Source organism: Giraffa tippelskirchi, chromosome 13 (assembly GCF_054371585.1).
Source record: "Giraffa tippelskirchi isolate mGirTip1 chromosome 13, T2T-mGirTip1v1.2.pri, whole genome shotgun sequence".
NCBI classification, from domain to species: Eukaryota; Metazoa; Chordata; class Mammalia; order Artiodactyla; family Giraffidae; genus Giraffa; species Giraffa tippelskirchi.
In genome coordinates, this window is record NC_137287.1 from 77,045,924 (window position 1) to 77,064,432 (window position 18,509).

Here is an 18,509-nt window from a genome sequence, read left to right on the forward strand (position 1 = left end):
CACCGACTCAATGGACATGAGTTTGAGCAAGCTCCGGGAGTTTGTGATGGACAGGGAAGCCTGGCATGCTGCAGTCCATGGGGTTGCAAAGAGTCAGACACGACTGAGTCACTGAACTGACCTGAATATTCCATTGTATATATGTGTTACATCTTTTTTCTTCATTCCTCTGTTGATGGACATGTCTTGGCTATTGTAAATAATGCCGCTGTGAACATTGGGGTGCATGTACCTTTTGAAATCATGGTTTTCTCCTGGTATATGACCAGGAGTTGGATTAAACTCAGGTGATAGCTCTGTGTTTTGTTTCAGGAGTCTGCAGTTTGATCAGTCTCCCCAGATGATACTAACAGCTACATAGGGACACACATTTGGGACCCCCTTTTGCACCTTGTCTGAGATGCACAGGACACACTCTCCTGGATGTCTTAGCAGTGGGACAGAAATCACCCCTGCAGTGGGCGTCTTTCACTGAGAGTGTCCTGGCCTGACCGATGGGAGCACGCCATGACCAGGCGTCGTGAGCGCTTAGCAGAGTCGTCAGTTCTGTGGGACAGCACCTGGGGCCAGAAGGTCACGTCTGTATCTGTTCCCCAGGGCGGCTGTTACAAGATGTCACAGACAGGGAGCTTAAACAACAGAAATACATCTCCTCACAGGTCTGGAGGCTGGAAGTCAGGGGTGGAGGCATCGCAGGTTGGTTTCTCCTGAGCCCTCCCTCCTCGGCTTCTTCTGAGCCTTTCACAGGTCTTCCTCTGTGTGCATCCATGTCCTAGTCTCCTCTCCTTATAAGGACACGGGAATATTGGGTTGGGGCCCACACCACCCCCAGGACCTTGTGTGCACTTGATTACTTCTTTAAAGACCTCAGCCACGTTCTGAGGTGCTGGGGGTTAGGACGTCAACCTCTGATCTTTGCGGGGGGCGGGGATGTGCGGCACTTCAGCTTATGGCAGGAGCAGCCTGGGGGAGAGCAGGGAGAGGGTCCACTCCCCTCCTTGGGGCCCTCCTAGCCTTTCCTGTGCCCTGGCCTCCGAGGGCTCACCTTTCCATGGAAGGGAGCATTGGGCTTGCCTGACCGTCTCCTGATTCTGATCCCATTTGTCCTTCACAGCCATCCAATGAGGCAGGCAGGGCATGTTTATTTTGTAGGGAAACAATTTCAGAGAAGTTAAATGGTGGGTCCAAGGGTGCCGTGATGGGCACCCAGAGTACTGTTCTTTCCGTGGGTGCGCTGGGCCCCTGTCGTGCCTTCTGCATCCTTATCCCGGGCTCCCAGGGGCTCAGGTGCAGAGTCTGAGGAGAGCTGAGAGCTGCATGGGGCAATGCAGGACAGGTTTCCTCTCTCTTTTGCTTTGATTGCCTCTCACACTCTTGTCTCTGGAAGAACTCCTGGGAGAGTAAAGCCCATTCCGTGTCTGTGGCTAAGTGTTTTCCCCCTTTTGCCCTATTAAAAGCATGGGGCTTGTCTCATTCATTAAAAATACATGTTCCATTTGCTATGGTGTGGATGCCAAGACTGCTAAGTGTCAAGGAAACCAGGCTGGCTCACGTCGGGCCGGGCCCTTGGGGCAGGGCCTGGGGGATGGATGGCTGAGCAGGGCATTGGTGAACCGTCTGGAGGATTCTGTTCACACCAAGCACACCCCGTCCTCGACCACAAACAAGCACTGCCGCTGTTGTCACTTCTCAGAACTAGAGAGGGAAAGAGTCGAGTCAACGGATGACGTCAGTGTCGTGGCAGCATAGTGAGCAGAGTAATGAGATGTGAGCTTCAAGGCCCTCAGTGATGGCGTGCAGACGGGACAGCTGGTGGGGAGGAAGGGGGGGTGGAAGGATAAAGAAGGAGCAGGGCAGGGAGTGATGCTTACCCCAGTGTGTGTGTGTGCACATGCGTGCACACACAGGCTCTTGTGGTGTGCTGTGATGTACACACATACACACAAGGCTCTTGTGATGCATTATGATGTACACACATATACACACACACACTGGCTCTTGTGATGCACCGTGATGTACACACACAGGCTCCTGTGATGTGCTGTGATGTACACACACATACTCCTGTGATGTGCTGTGATGCACACACACACACGCGTGTGGTTCTGTGGTGCACTGTGATGTCCTGGTCTGCTCGAGGACCATCCATGCCTAAGCCATGCAGTGGGAACCTCTGTGTGATTCTCAGGATTCCCTAGGCCTCCCTCCCACTCTCCGCCAGGGCTGGAGCTTCTCAGAACCCAGCTGGGGGTGCCCAGCTGGGCAGCGGGGAAGTGACCGGAATGAAGTGTCACGGGACTCCCTGCCATGTGCTCACCTGGTACCTGAGCTCCTCTGCCTAGGAGTTGTTCTGATGCATTTCTGAATCACCAGGGGTGGGAAGGAAGGTAGAAGCATGATCTGCAAAAACCAGAGACAACTGGGCAGATGTGATTCCAAGCCTCCAGCCTGGGTGGAGCTTATGAGTGGAGTGTGACCATCCCTGCTGTCGTACCCTGACCTGGGACTTCCCCAGTGGTGTGTCCTTGTCTGCTCATCTGGACAGGACTTTGTACTGGACACGGGTCCCCCCGGCCTTGGGGGGATGAGGTCCTCCGCAGTGACAGAGCCTGGAGGTCACGGCCGTAGCTACCTGCCACTGAGTTCAGTGCTTCCTATTCCGGGCACCGCCAGCAGTTGCCTGGAGAGAAGTCAGTCCTGGGCCACAGAAGAGTCTAGGCCCCTCAGTCGGTTTATAAACTGCTCTCTCTGGCGAGGCCAGGGGCAGAACTGCTTGCTTGTTGTTTTTTACATCCTTATGCTAATGAGGCGATGATGACAGGCTTTTTACTTGCTTCCAGCCAGGCTCATAGAAGCGGGTTGGGGTCCTTGATGTCCAAGGGTTTGGGTTTTCATCCCAAAACTAATTTCCCCCGCTCCTGGGCCTGTGTCCGCTGCCCCCTGCTTCCCTGTTCAGTTGGGAGCTCTGGCCAAGGGCAAGAGAAGACCTGATTGGAGTAGGGGGCTGCTGTTTCGCCCGCCGCCAGGGAGGCCCCAGGCTGGTGACTGACAGGGGCCTCCCGCTCATCTGTCACTTGTGGTTCCAGCCCCACACCCCACCTCCCCCCACCCGCCCATATCTGTGTCAGACCAGGCTGGGCAGTACCCTGGCCTGGCCAGGGCCCAGAGCTGCGCTCAGGGAGAGGCCTGAGATAGGGGGTGCAGGGCCCCCGGGGCCGCCTGGACGGCTGCCAGCAGACAGCTTTGTTTGTGACACTTCTCTTCCCAAGACGCCAGCTGACAGGAGTGGTGGGGGAGAGGAGCAGGCATGAAAGGCGTGGGGTGGGGACCAGCTTGGCACAGCTGCAGAGAAGGGACTGCCCCCTCCCAGCTCCTGCATCCGCCCCTCAGATCTTGGGGCCAGGGGAGCAGATGTCTTGCCAGAGAGGCTCCCCATCAAGAGCCCCCCTCCTCCCTGGGGCCCAGCGGGGCAGGCGCCGGCCTGAGGGATGGCCTGCCAGCTGTTGGCTCCCTCGGGCGCTGGCCCGGCTGAGCTTTGTGTGTGCCAGGCAGCAGGTGCCATGCAGAGGGTGGGGGGCTGAAGTGTGCAGGGGGCTCTGAGGTGGGGGGAGGTCGGGGATCTGGGGCTGCTCAAGGGGCAGCAGGTTGTTGAGATGAAGGGGCAGCTGGCTCCTCAGGATTCCGGCCTGGAGGGGTCCCGCGGAAGGCCCCCCACCAGCATCAGCTCCGACGTGGACTCAGTGCCAGGCATACGAGGGGATCGAGTCTTGGCCTCAACCAGAGAGACCACATCATTCCCTTTTCACTTGAAAAAAATGCTTTCCAACCGTGGTCTCTTCTCCAGATCTCAGACTTTCCCAGGACGACGAGACATAGGGGCGAGAGCGTGTGGGTGCCCAGGGACCTTTCTCAGGCTCGTCTGGCAGCTCGTGCTCTGAAGCGGCCCCTGGATTCTGCTGGGAGCTGCGGGAAAGGCTGCGCAAGAGACCCAGGTTTCCTGAGGCTTCAGGCCTCTGCGGGGCCTGCCTTGGCCTGACTTGCAGCAGAAGCAAGCCCTTCAGATGCCTTCCCAAGGGTGGGGACCGCAGCAGCTGCCGGTTGTGAGGTCACCATGGTGATGGGCAACAGCCGGCAGCCCCTGCCTGCATCTCCCCGCTAGCCTGGCAGGCCTGCCCCAGCTCCCAGCCCCAGGGACCAGCGAAGCTGCAGGGCCTGCCCACCGGCTGCCCTGGGGCCGCTTCTCAGCCTCCGCTTTCCCTCTGGCAGCACGGATTCAAAAGCAGATTCTAAGTTGAGTCAAATGCGCATAAAAGCATCTCTTGAGGAGAACTCCAAGGCTGTACAAGCGTAAGCTGTTGTCCCTGTTATAAATAAAATGGAACTCATTACTCAGGAGATAATAAAAATTATGATGTTAGTAAGAACCTCACCTGGTCAGAGTGGCTCAATTTTTCCTCCTGAGGGTCCTCGGGGCCTGGTGATTCATTCTTCTGTTTTCTGGGGTCCTGCTGAAATCTGTGCTTTAAGATTGTTTACTTTCATTCTGTCTGAGGTGAAGAGTAACTTATAAACTCCCTTCTCAAAATTCTTCAGCTATTTTAAGGCCAATGAAATCTCTTCCGCAAGCTAAGCCACCCCTATTATCCTGACTCCTGCTTTTAACAACTGAACATCTTTTTTTCTTTCAGGATGACATTGACATATCTGCTCAATAAATTAGCACCAGCTGACTTATTTGGCTGGGCTAGGTCCTCCAGCCCACAGGAAAAAGGGAGGGGACCAGAGGATTAGAGGAAAGGGTTGGGGAGTCATCTCACCACTTATCAAGGTAAGAGGACCAGCACCCATTTTTTAATAAAAATGCATTAATTTTAACCTTTTTTTGAGGGTCTGTTTCTCATGTCTTTAATCATCTCTATTGCTCTTCTCTGAATCCCTTAAGGTTCTCAATGTTCTTTTGAAAGGATGTTCATAAAAATTCCCCATTATTCTGATCAGGGCTCAAGGAGCTACATGAAATCACAGAAGAATCACTTTTGAATCTCTGTAAGTCATACAAGCATACATTATTATAGCCCAGCTGTCAGGCTGGCTTGCTTTCTTTGCATCTAGTAACATAACTCGTTACTTCACATTTAGAGCTTCTGGTCAGCTGGGGCCCCTGAAAATTTTGTTTTTGTCTTCTGTCTTCCACACCCAGTGCCTGACTAGCTAGGACTTTGTATTTGTATGATCTATCTCTCTGTCATTTTATTTAAAATATTTTCACTGAAGCAGAACACACAAACACAGAAGTGCTCGTATAAGTATACAACTCGGTACATTTTCACAAACAGAAAGAGCCCACGTAACCAACATTTAGATTCAGTGACATTACTTTGTCAACAACCCAGAAGCCCTTCCTGTGGTCGTTCCCACCTTCCCCCCACCTCTTCCCCGCGACCCCCATCTGCCTGTGTTAACCACTGTCCTGATTTCTAAGGTTGTAGATTAATTTAGCCTGTTTTTATTCTTTGTAACATGCAGTCAGAGTGTGTACTCTTTTGTGTCTGGTTCATTCACGTTACTCCTGCTCTTTTTTGTTAAACTCACCCTCTTTATTTGGATTCCTAGAAGGATCTAGAGACCTGAGGACCCGGACATTTCAACCTCAGATGTATCAGTGTCAACTGTGGCTAACTAACCTAGTCCCTGTGACACACCAGCGTTCTAAGTAGAATTTTTCTTTACCATTTACCACTTATTTTGTCCCTCTTTTTCCTCAAAACCCACCATCTCCTCCCAGGTTGATTCATACTTTTATGTCAGGGTCATCTCAGAAGACATTGCATGTGTGTGTGTTGCCATATAAAAAACCCAGAAGGGGGTTTTAACCCTATGGGGAGTTATTTTTGCTATTATGAGGGAAATGATTATGAGAGGCAAGGCTGTGTTTAAGGAGATGCTTAATTCACAGATTCTATTTGGCGATCAGTCCCTAGTTGTGGTTTGTCTACTCAGCTGTAGGCCTGGCAGGTGTCGAGGCAGGGCAATGAGGGCCTTTAATATTTTAGGGCAGAGCTTCCAGCATTTCCCACAACACAGCACCCAAGCAAATAGCAATATTTACATGGCAAACTGGGGTGCATGGAGGAGATATTTCTGTAGTAGTAAGTGATAGAATGTAATACAGTGCTTTACACCATTTATGTATATATTTATATGTAAACAGATATACATTTAAATATATTTAATAAATATATGTAATATATGTATTTCTATTTTTATGTGGATTTATATTTAAGGAATCTTAACAGCTCCTTTTTCGTGTCATGTATAATGTTGACTTGTGTGTCAGGGATGATGTGACTAGAATTTCAAGTCCAAACTAGTTTGTTGTTGTTTGGTTGCCCAGTCGTGTCCGACTCTTTGGGACCCCATGGACCACAGCATGCCAGGCCTCTCTGTACTTCACCATCTCCTGAGGTTTGCCCAAGTTCATATGCATTGCATTGGTGATGCCATCCAGCCATCTCATCCTCTGACATCCTCTTCTCCTTCTGCCTTCAGTCTTTCCCAGCATCAGGGACTTTTCCAATGAATCATCTGTTTGCATCAGATGATCGAAATACTGGAGTTTCAGCTTCAGCATCAATCCTTCCAATGAGTATTCAGGGTTGATTTCCCTTAAGATTGACTGGTTTGATCTAAATTAAAGTAGTTTAGTTCCCATCAACTGTTTTTAATAAAGCAGTTCTTATTGGCAGAGTGAACATGGCTTTTTAGAGCGATGCTTGCTCAGTTAGCTTAGACGACTCAAAGGCCTGTCACCCAAAATCACAATGGAAGTGTCCAGTGTAAGTGAAGCTGAGATGGAGCTGAGCCTGCCTGGAGCCCCTCCCCACCGCCAAGGGCCTTCTCTGGGCACATGGAACACAAAGTCCTCCAGCAGCTCACGGGCCCCTTGTTCACGGGCAGCAGCTGCAGACTCTGTGGCCGGCTGCCCAAGCCCAGGGCCAGGTGGTGGAGCCGCAGGTGTGGGGCGTTGTTCTCATGTGTGCCTTCAGGACCATGTGCATGCCATTGGACTCCGCTCCCCCTGGCTGCCCGCCCGGGAGCCTTCAGTGAGGCGGCTCCAGCTGCTCAGGACCTGCCCAGCTGCCCTGGAGGATGGGGTCCCCTCCCATGGCCTTCCTGGAGCTCGTTTGCAGCACTCCAGTTGGCCCACCATTTGGGACATTCTTCCTAAGATGTTGCCGTGAGTGGGTCCAGTGCTCCAGAACCCTTGCCTCAGGCTGTTCAGACTGGTTAACAAAGTGCCATGGACTTGGGTAAATTTATTTCTCATTGTTCTAGAGGCTGGAAGTCCAAGATCAAGGTGCCAGCATGGTCAGGTTCTGGTGAGGGCCTCTTCCAGGTTACTGATCACCAGCTTCTTGACACCACCTCACGTGGTGGAAAGAGAGGATGGAACTCGTGGGAGTCTTTTGATAAGGGCATTAATCCCATTCATGAGAGCTTCACCCTCATGACCTCATCACCTCCCACAGGCCCTACCTCAAATATCACATAGAGGTTGGGATTTTGAGATGTGGAATTGAGGGAGACATATTCAATCCATGGCACCCTCCAGCAAGCAAGCTGGTGTTTGAACCAGTTGAGACCTCAGTGAAACCTTGTCTGGCAACTTCCTGACTGTCTATTCAGAGGCTGGTGAAAAGATGTCTGAACACGTGTGGGGCTGAAGACCTTTACATAGGATGCAGACAGGTGAACCATGGACTGGCGTTATTGGAATAAACCCTCTGCTGCATTTTCTTTGCACTTAAAGAACATTTTTTCCTGGTCTTAGGCAACATGTGATCTATGGTGAATAAGGCATTCTGTAGGGAATGATGGTGCTAGCAGAGTGTTATGGTCATGGAAAGCAAAAAACTTATGTAGACTGTTGCATCTGTTCCTATAAGGGCAAATTGCTGTCCCCTCCATGGTGGAAGGAAATCAGTGTCATCAACCTGTCCCCAGGTGACTGATGATTCAGCTCAGGGAATAGTACTGTATGGAGAGTATATCTGCATACCTCTTCCAAGCCCTCCTCATCACCAGTCTTCTAATCTCGTTCTAAGTTCTTGACCAGTTGGCCAACTCATTAGTCTCTGCTCATGAATCATTGTAGATCCATACTTCAGTCATTTCCCTTGTAATGGGTCAGAGCAGCATACCCAAGTGTGGTGTGTGTTAAACCCCCAAACCCACAGGTCTATTAAATATGGTATCTCTTTCTTTGTATTAGGAAGTGTACTTTGTCACTCACTCCTGACATGTTTTGGACTGCTCAGCTAGTCAGTTCAGTCACTCAGTCGTGTCCAACTCTTTGCGACCCCATCGACTGCAGCATGCCAGGCTTCTGTTCCATCATCAACTCCTGGACCTTGCTCAAACTCATGTCCGTCGAGTTGGTGATGCCATCCAACCATCTCATCCTCTACCTCCTCCTGCCTTCAGTCTTTCCCAGCATCAGGGTCTTTTCCAATGAGTCAGTTCTTCAGGTGACCAAAGTATTGGAGTTTCAGCTTCAGCATCAGTCCTTCCAATGAATATTCAGGACTGATTTCTTTTAGGATGGACTGGTTGGCTCTCCTTGCAGTCCAAGGGACTCTCAACAGTCTTCTCCAACACCACAGTTCAAAAGCATCAATTCTTTGGCGCTCAGCTTTTTTTATGGTCCAACTCTCACATCCATACATGACTACTGGAAAAACCATAGCTTTGACTAGACAGACCTTTGTCGGCAAAGTAATGTCTCTGCTTTTTAATATACTGTCTAGGTTGATCATCGCTTTTCTTCCAAGGAGCAAGTGTCTTTTAATTTCATGGCTGCAGTCACCATCTGCAGTGATTTTGGAGCCCAAGAAAATAAAGTCTATCAGTGTTTCCATTGTTTCCCCATCTATTTGCCATGAAGTGATGGGACTGGATGCCATGATCTTACTTTTCTGAGTGTTGAGTTTTAAGCCAGCTTTTTCACTCCTCTTTCATCAAGAGGTTCTTTGCTTTCTGCCATAAGGTGTCATCTGCATACCTGAGGTTATTGAAATTTCTCCCAGCAATCTTGATTCTAGCTTCATCCAGCCTGGCATTTCCCATGATGTACTCTGCATATAAGTTAAATAAGCAGGGTGACAATATACAGCCTTGACGTACTCCTTTCCTGATTTGGAACCTGTCTATTGTTCCAAGTCCAGTTCTAACTGTAGCTTCTTGACCTGCATACAGATTTCTCAGGAGGCAGATAAGATGGTCTGGTATTCTCATCTCTTTTAAGAATTTTCCACAGTTTGTTGTGATCTATACAGTCAAAAGCTTTGGCATAGTCAATAAAGCAGAAGTGGATGTTTTCCTAGAACCCTTTTTTTGGACCTCTGGGTCCCTAGAAACTTCATAGCATGAAACACCTCCAAACTTTCATGGGGTTTTTATCTCCTGTCCCCTGAAATGCATGTGACTTACTAAGACACCTAAAATATTTTCTACTTCCTGCTCACCAGGTCCAATTTGCACAGTGACACCAATGAAATACAGTGATGTTCTCTGAGAATCTAGATGGTCAAGTTCTTGTGGACTATAGTATAACAGAGAACAAGATAGTTGATACGGCTCTGACATAAAGCCTCAGGTGAAAGTATACTGGTGTCCCCTCCATTTGAAGGCAATCAGCTTAGCTACTTGGAATCAAAGAAATGCTTTTCCTAGGACTGTAGCTTCATATCAGGTGCCAAGTGTATTTTTGCCTTGTTCTAGTACAGATACCCATCTGGAACTGCATTTGCACTTGGCATCACCATGTGACCACTCTCTGTAATCTATAGTCATTCTGTATGATCTGTTTGGTTTCTGCACCAGTCAAATGTGAGTTAAATATTAATATGGTCAGAATCACCACTCCTGCATCTTTTAAGTATTTGATGGTTGCACTAAGCTGTGCAGTTCTCTAAGGGGTTTTGATATTTCTTTGGGTTCACTATGTTGGTAATGGAGGTTGGGGGGAGGTTCCACTTGAAAGGAGATAGTTTCCTTTTGGCCCTTACTGCCATAATGGTCTTCATTCCATGAGTCAGCGAGCCACTGTGAGATTCAGGGGATAATAGTAACATATCTATTACTAGTACACATTCTGGGAAAATGACAATAGGATAGACCCTCAGGGACCCACTGTAAGACCTGATCTCCACGAGTTCACAGTCTGACTGTGGGACTGCTGTGGAGACTTGAGTCTCCTGTGGTTTGCATGAGATGAGAAATATTAATAGTACCTAGTGGTCCCTGGAAAGTCTGGATAGCTCCCTTTCCCTCTTCTGTTCAGGGGCACCAGGTCTCTTTTGGGGAGGATCGGGGGGAGGTTCACAATAGACCTGTGGCTGCATTGCACATGCTTGCTCACAGAGATCCCTGCCCCCACCCCCAAGTCAAGGGATGCTGGGCCTTTGGATCCAAACACGGGGTAAGCTTTGTTTCTCCACTGTGATTTTGCCCACTAGACTCAGAATTTTTCTGCTTATATACGCCAAGCAGCATCTTTTTTTTTCTTCAGTATTTATTATTTGGCTGCTTCGGGTCTTAGTTGCAGCATGTGGAATCTCTAGTTGAGTCCCGTAGGCTTAGTAGTTGTAGTGTGTGGGCTTTAGCTGCCCTGTGGCATGTGGGATCTTAGTTCCAGCAATCATACCCACATTGCCTGCATTGGAAGGCAGATTCTTAACCACTGGACCACCAGGGAAGTGCCATAAAGCAGCATCTTAATAGTCTGCACATCTCCTGCAGGCCAGGGACTCCATGATTCGTTAGCCAGGGCCAGAGGTCCCTAGAGGCCAAATGTTCCCATGACCGCTCCAGCCCAGGTTATTATGATTGTGTGCATTGTGTCTTTGAAACCCCCTTACCCCCTTCTCTGCTGGAATCTCACTTCTTTGCCATTAACATCAGGGAGCCTAATTCCACTGCAGCCTCTCCCACTGTCATTTCCTGCTTCCAGGAAACAGCCAAGAAGAACTTCTCAGGGAGGCCTGTGAACACTTGACAATGGAATTCTCTGGCCCCGTGGAGGGGTGGAGGGAGCTATCATCTGGGCCTCCAGGGGAGGGGGTAGGTGTGGCTATGATGTTGTGCAGAAGAGGTCCCGCCAACATTCCTCATGTCCTGAGACTACATTTTCCTTTCCTTCAGAGTGCTGGAGAAGTCCTCCTTCTCTGCCAGCCACTGTTGACTCCAGTGTAGCTCAGATTCCCCTCCCGGGGGCTCACACCAGCACATGGAATTCTGACTCTTCAGTGAGCATGACTGTTTCATTAAATTCTCTCTGATCCAGTTTTATATTTTATCCATCTCCACCCAGTGCCCTTAGAACTTCCTTTGAAAGATGCTGCATGGATTCCTGCTGGTTTCCTATGAACCTTTTGGCCTACAGGCCCTCTCCTCCTGTACCAGGCTGTGTCCGTCTCCATCTGGGCTATCCTAGGTTAGAACTCTGATCATGGGCTTGGATGAAGGCCACGCGAAGGGTGTGGGATGGTCCTGAGGTGACCTGGCAGCCACATCTGTGTCTGCTCAAATGTCCCAGCCTGTGAGTCGGGATCCCACCTTTTGCAACCAGTGGAAAGGATAAGAAATCTGGTGAAGCTGAAAATGTAATTGACTACATGTCTGTCACCTGGTCCCTGGGAATATCTGCCCAACAGGACATCAGTGACTCCCTTAAGACTACCCTGAGGGACTTGGGGATCTCCACCCGTGTTCTGAGTTGGTCATTCAGGACCTTCAGTTTGTCCCTTCTCTGTGCATGGTCTCTGGGGCTGTCAGAGAAGACATCCTACCCCTCAGACCTGTAATCACCACTGTCAGCACAACCAAGCTACTCCATCTACTGACGCCTTGCCTTCCATCTGCATTTTTCCAGTGCAACTATGGGTGATACTTTGAGCAAGTATGATGCTACTGTATCTTATAGATGACCCGCACCTTCTTTCCCTCTGGTGAAGGGTTCATCCCGGTACATCTCCAGGATGTGAGCATTCCCATCCTTGAATCTCACATGAGAGTTATGTTCCTCTGGGTCCATCCTTGATACTAGTGACTTCATCAGTCAGGGTCTCAATGGGAAAGGGAAGGTGCCGGGAAGTGGGGTAATTGAAGAGGGTTTTAAACAGAGATATTTACAAGGTTGTGAGCAGGGTGAAAGGAAATCAATAGGGTGTGGTACAGCACCTTCGAGCTGGGAGGAACTGGGATCCTCTGTTTTATCTGGGTCTGAGTTCTCTGAGCTGTAGGTGTAGGAAGAGGATCTGTCATTTTGGGAAGAGTAATGCTGTTCCTGTCGATCCTCGATCCTCTGAAAGGGCCAAAGAATATGGGAGGAGGGCTAGGATCTTGTCAGGTGGCTGCTGGGGAGGGAGAGGAGCAGCCTTTCAACTGAGTGCTCCTCTGGGCACAGAAAACCTATGAGCCTCCTGTCAGCATGCCACCCTGGAAATCCTCAAGCTCTGTCTAGACTAGTCACCTCAAAAGTAATAGTGACACTTCCCGATTAAAAAAAAAAAAAAGGAAGAAGTCACCTATTAAAGACATTTGGAGAGAAATTGGGGAAATTTGAATATGAACCAGTATTAGGGAATATTGAAGACTGAAGTTGTGCTTCTTCATTAGAACACCTTTAGAAGATATTTTGTGAAGTATGATGCGTTCTTGTGGATAGTGGGAAAATAGCTTTTATTTTCAGATGCAGTTTTTAAAAATGTCACACTGCCTATAACATAGTTTAAGATGGTTCAGGCAAAAAGGAAAGTATGTAGCTGTAAATATAGACACAGCCACACTAGCAGTTCTTTATTCTGGGTGGTGGGTCTGTGGGTGGTCATCCATGTAGTCTTTTTCCGTATGTTTGAAATTTCTCAAAATAAAAAGTCAACAACACGGTAGGGCGTCTGTGGCTTCCCGTATCCTCAAAGAAGTGGAAGCAGATGGAAGCATTTGACAGCTCACAGCTGTTTGGCCACACGGGTGGGGCAGCATTTCTCACCTTGGGGTCACTCCACCAGCCTGTATGCAAATAATGAGGGAGCTGGATGAAACGCAGGTTCCTGGGCACCGCCTGCCTGAATCAGTGGTCTTGTGGGTGGGGCAGTGGCATCTGCCTACGGAAAGGACTCCCTAGATGAGAATCCTGACTGTGGTCAACTACCCACCCAACCAAGGGTCAGGAGTGAAACAGTTTGATTCTGTTTCCCACTGACCTCGGGCAGTTGACGTTGGGCACTTTGCCTAACTTCCCAGAGCCCGCATGGTGTCATATGCAACATGGTAACCTTACATGAAAGCCACCTTCCCTACCTCACTGGTTAATTTAACTCCATGATGTATTTTTCTTAATGCTTTCTAAGGTGCTTTCCAGGTAAAGGTGATAAGTTGGGCAGTGAGGAAGAAGTATTGTTTACTAAAATATCATTATTCATCTTTGTAGCATGGCATTTACAACACTGGGTTTGATGCTCATAACAGTGGTTAGAGACACAGTGATGACCCTCCCTTTCCAGAGGAGGAAATAGACTTGTCCAGATTTGTGTCGGTTTTCCTGCTGCTGCTGTAATAAATGACCACAAACATAGTGGCTTAAAACTACACAAATTTGGGACTTACCTGGAGGTCCAGTGGTTAAGATTCTGCTCTCCCGATGGTAGGGGGCACGGGTTCAATCCCTCGTTGGGGAGCTAAGATCCCACATGCCACACAACTTGGCCAAAAAAAAAAAAAAAAACTAGACAAATTTACAGTTTCGGAGGTCATATGTCCTAAAATAAAATTCAACAGGGCTGTGTTCCTTCTGGAGGCCCTGGGGGAGAACTTGTTTCCTTCTGTTGTCCAGCCTCTAGAGATAGCTGGCACCTTGGTGAGGGCCCCTCCTTGCATCATCAACCCAGCAGTGTGGCATCTTCAAATCACTCTCTCTGACCTTCCCTTCGGTTGTCACATTCCTCCTCTGACTGTGACCCTGCTTCCCGCTTAGCAGGAAGACCCTTGTGGTTACACTATTGCGAGCGTGCATGTGTGCTAAGTCACTTCAGTTGTGTCCGACTCTTTGTGACCCCATGGACTATAGCCCACCAGGCTCCTGTGTCCATGGGATTTCCCAGGCAAGAATACTGGAGTGGGTTGCCATGCCCTTCTCCAGGGGATCTTCCTGACCCAGGAATTGAACCCAGGTCTCCCGCATTGCAGGCAGACTCTTTACCGTCCAAGCCACCAGGGAAGCCCTAGTGATGATGCTCTGCCCCCTCCCAAATAATCCAGGATCATCGCGCCACCTCAAAATCCTTCATCACAACTTCAGAGTCCCTTTTGCTGGGTAAGTAGCATCATATGCTAGACTTATGTTTAAAATCAAAATGTAAAGCAAAAATTGAGTACAGGTGGAACTAATCTTGAAGAAAAACCCTTACACTTCATTAAGGCCACTGGAAACTCAAAGCTGAGAGTTAACCAGCTCTCTCTCTCTCTCTCTTTTTAATCTGTGGCTTCTTTCCCTGGGGCAGCAGGGGAAATGTGGCTGACTAAGAAGGATTGATAGAATAAATGAAGGCATTTTTCCTCTTTCTGTTCCTTCCTGTTCCACCTCCTCTCCATCCCCTCTCTCCCTCCCTCTCTCAGTTAAGTACACATCCGCTCGGTCCCCTAGATGGATGCTCTGAGGGGTAACGCCCAGACAGTGCATGCGCTGGGGCGTCAGTGGGCACACGTGAGCCTCTTCCCCTTCCTCTGATGAACACCAGCTGGGGCAGGTGCATCCTGTCAGCACCTCCCCTGGCCTCTAGATCTCTGTCCTGGGGCTCTCCTAAGCCTTGGCATGGGCAGCGACTGCAGGCTGCTTGCACCCCCAGGGTGTGCTATCCGGAAGCATCAGTGCCCCAGAGGCTTCTTGGACCTGTGGCCATCGGAGCCACTGTGGGACGGCTTCCCCTTCACGCCCGGGTGGGCACTGATAAGACTGGGTCCCAGTGTCCACCTAAGGCGACTTGCTGACAAGTCCTCAGGCTGGTTCCCCTCCTCCCGTTTACCACCCTGTGCTCTGCACTGCTCCTTCCTGGGGTCACTCCAAGCCCGTTTCTTGGGTAAACTAGGATGAGACCTGGGACCCAGGACCCTTTACTGCAGCGCTTGCAGCTGAACAGACATCTCCTCCAGCAGAGAAACTATTTCGGACTAAAAAGAACTACACTCAGGCACAGTCAGGGCATTTATGAACAATAAGATATAGAAAGGCCACAAACCAACTGCCACTTCGGAGGGGCTGGGAGCAAAAGCAGGGGGTACTGTGCAATGACCCCTGCACAGAGCACCACCAAGCAGGTGGGCGGCCACCTAAGCCACGCCTCCAATGGGACCCACAGATCCACCCCCACATCACCTTATGTAAGGAGCCAGCCCGCCCTCCTCCCAAGGGAGCAAGGGCACCTGTTACTTGTTCTTGCTCCTTCCTGCTGCTGCATGAGTCCCATGCTTGATACAGTTTTAGCCTTCTTAAATGTATTAAGACTCGCTTTGTGGCCTAACATATAATTTTTTCCTGGAATATGTTCCATGTGCCCTTGAGAATAATGCATGCTCTGCTGCCTTTGAATGGAAAGTTCTGTGAATGTCTGCTAAATCCATCTGGTCTAATGTGTAGTTTAAGTCCATGTTTCCAGACTGACATCTGTCCATTGTTGGAAAGCAGGGTATTTAAAAATTTTTTTTAATTTATTTTTGGCTATACTGAGTCTTCATGGCTGCTCATGGGCTTTCTCTGGTTGTGGCAAGTAGGAGCTACTCTCTAGTTGTGGTGCGTGGGCCTTTCACTGCGGTGGCTTCTCTTGTTGCAGAGCATGGGCTCTAGGCACACATGCTTCAGTAGTTGTAGCACAGGGGCTCATCAGCTGTGGCTCGTGGGCCCTAGGGCATGCTGGCTTCAGTAGTTGCAGCTCGCAGGCTCTGTGAACTACTGAACCTGTGTTGTGGTGTGCAGGTTCAGTTGCTGTGCGGCATGTGAAATCTTCCTGGACCAGGGATGGAACTCATGTCCCTTGTATTGGCAGGCAGATTCTTATCCATTGTGCCACCAGGGAAGTCCGGGACTGTCTTGATTACAACTGGTTCCCCAGCTTGATCCAGCACCTGACAACCATGAGGGCTGCAGAAGTGGTTGTTGCATATCAGGCAGGTGCTTGGAGTAGAGACTGGCAAGGGTGGGTTCATGTGGGATGTTAAGGAATTGGATGAAAAATGGAGAAAGAAAAGAAGAGAGGGCATGGTTGTATGAGAAGAATGCTGGGTTGGGAAGAACAGAGGAAACTAAGTAGTTTGCTGAGAGGAGAAGGATGTGCCAGTAGCAGAACTGGGAGGTGAAGGTGGGGAAGAAAGCCTGGTGTGAGAGTGGAAGAGGCCCTTGTTCCAAGGTCCAGCTCCTCTAGGAATCAAGGTTTAGAAGGGGTCCCTGTGGGTGGGAGTGTGTGTTTTCCAAGATTGCAATGACTTGAACTTTACTCTGGGTTCTACAACCACTACGTATGAAATCAACAGAGGACAACAGGGCATCCCATGATTTGTGGAAACTATTATCTCTTGGAGATCCTGAATGAGAGAGCTGCCCTGTTGTAGACAAAAAGCCCACTCAAGCCTGCACCAGAATTCTTCTTAGGGAGAGAATTGTCTTTGTTTGGGAAAATATCTTGACTAAACTTTTTTGGGACACAAAATGACACTATGAAAGGCATGGTTTTGCGAGAGACCCAAGCAATGAAAGATCTGCTTAAACTAGACTTCAGAAGAAAATGAGAACTTGATCTCAGAGGCGAGGGGAGAGGACCTGTGAGGTGGTGAAAGGCCATGTGGCCACAAGAAGCAGGAGGTTTCTTAAAGTGACTGGAATGTGGGAGGGGAAACAGTCTCCCATGAGAAGGGGTCCTGAGGTCAGTTGTTCCGGAGGACCCAGGCTCTTCCCTGCTGTCCTCAGCCTGGGGACCCTCCCTTCTGGTGGTGTGACATCTGTCCAGCTCTGGGCAGACAGTCCTCTTGCCACTGCATTTGAAGGCAGGGCAGAAAGGGTAGCAGGAGAGAGTGTTTCCTTTTGTATCTTATACTTTTTACCGAGAAGGAAATTATTTTCCAGAAGCTTCTAAGAGGCTACCCCTGGCTAGCTCTGATTTCCCTGTTTTCATGTGTTCATGCCTTTACCTGTCCCTGATCAACGTCAATGGGATTGTCAGGAGGATCAGTCAGGCTTATTATGGTTCATCCACTGGTCCTGTGGGAGGGCTCACCTTTGGAGAGCATAGCCCCCAAACTTGAATGAAAATGAGGTTTCGTTACCTGGAGAAAGGCAGGAGGTGGCTCTTAGGGAAACATCTCATGGTGTCTGAAAAGCATGAGAGGTGGGAGCCCTGATGGGGTTTCACCACAGTAGCTTTTTGAGTAAGAATGATGATCTAAGATTATTTGGTATACAAATGACCTCTCCTCTCAGCTTCCAACAATTTGTAAAGTATGTGTGCCTGTGGGAACTCTTTGCCTTGCTTGCTTGTGTTTATCTGGTAGCCATGGTATGGTTGCCCCAGTGTTAACAGCTGGCATCTACTCTGACGGTCAGGGCTTGTGCCTTGATGGGCAGGTATATCTAGTGCCATCCTGAGTGTGCATAAGTCAAGGATGGTGTGACCGTCACGTCTTGGTCAGAAGGATGTGAGTCCAAGATTTCAAGGGTAGTGGCAGAAATGATATGACAACTGAAGCCCCTAAATGAGTGTGTGAAATCTCTAGGAATGCTCTGAATATCTCAGAGTCATGGGAGAAGAAGTGGAGCCAACCTTATATAGATTTTAAGTGGACTGAAGATTTAGCTGACTTGCAGATCACCACTACATTGTACAACCAACTCACCATTGATGGGGAAGTACAGGCTCAGGGGAATTTTCAGAGAAGACTCAGAAGGGTCTTCAGAGTATATCTTCCTCCTCTCTCTTACTTGCCCTGGATTATTCTTGCTCCTTCTCCCCAGAGTTCATCAAGACCTTGCTGGGGGAGGTCTGTGCAGCTGCAGCCCCTTGCTTCCTCCCCAGACCCTCCAGTCGTTTTGAAGAGGAGTGGAGTCCCATTTTTCTCTCTCAGCTCTGGAAAGAACAGTAGGAGCTTCCACCTGGATGGACCACCTGAGGGCAGGGAGGCAGGAATCAGGGGTCCAAGGCTGGGAGGATGCTCCTGAGGGTGGCAGGTGGGGTCCCTACACCAGTGTATTTCCCATGAACGGGGCTCCTTGTCTAAAAGGGATTCTCAGGCATGTTCATCCTACATGGATAACTCACACATGGGCTCCTGAGACATAGCTGCTTTTGATTCTCTTGCATGTAGAGCCAAGGAGGTGTTTGGCAGCAATTGTGAGAAGCTCTGAATAAGACCTGCAAAGACAGTTATTAAACTAACACAGGATAAAGGCAGGAAGGGGTGTTAAC

At 49.3% G+C, this 18,509-nt stretch overlaps 1 protein-coding gene across 18 annotated transcripts in view; it reads left to right on the forward strand.

Annotated features, from left to right (window-relative positions):
• The window catches only part of LOC145531415 (uncharacterized), a 68,995-nt gene that overhangs the window by 12,086 nt on the left and 38,400 nt on the right, over positions 1-18,509 (forward strand). For 12 of the 18 annotated variants that reach the window (XR_014072414.1, XR_014072416.1, XR_014072424.1 and 9 more), the window contains exon 2: positions 4,689-4,828. The exons of 4 other annotated variants lie outside the window; for them this stretch is intronic. The gene's annotated coding sequence lies outside the window, so the exon portion shown is untranslated. Of the gene's footprint in view, positions 1-4,688; positions 4,829-14,247; positions 14,375-18,509 lie in introns of all 18 variants that reach the window. 2 more of the 18 variants (XR_014072415.1, XM_081553852.1) reach the window with 1 other exon arrangement.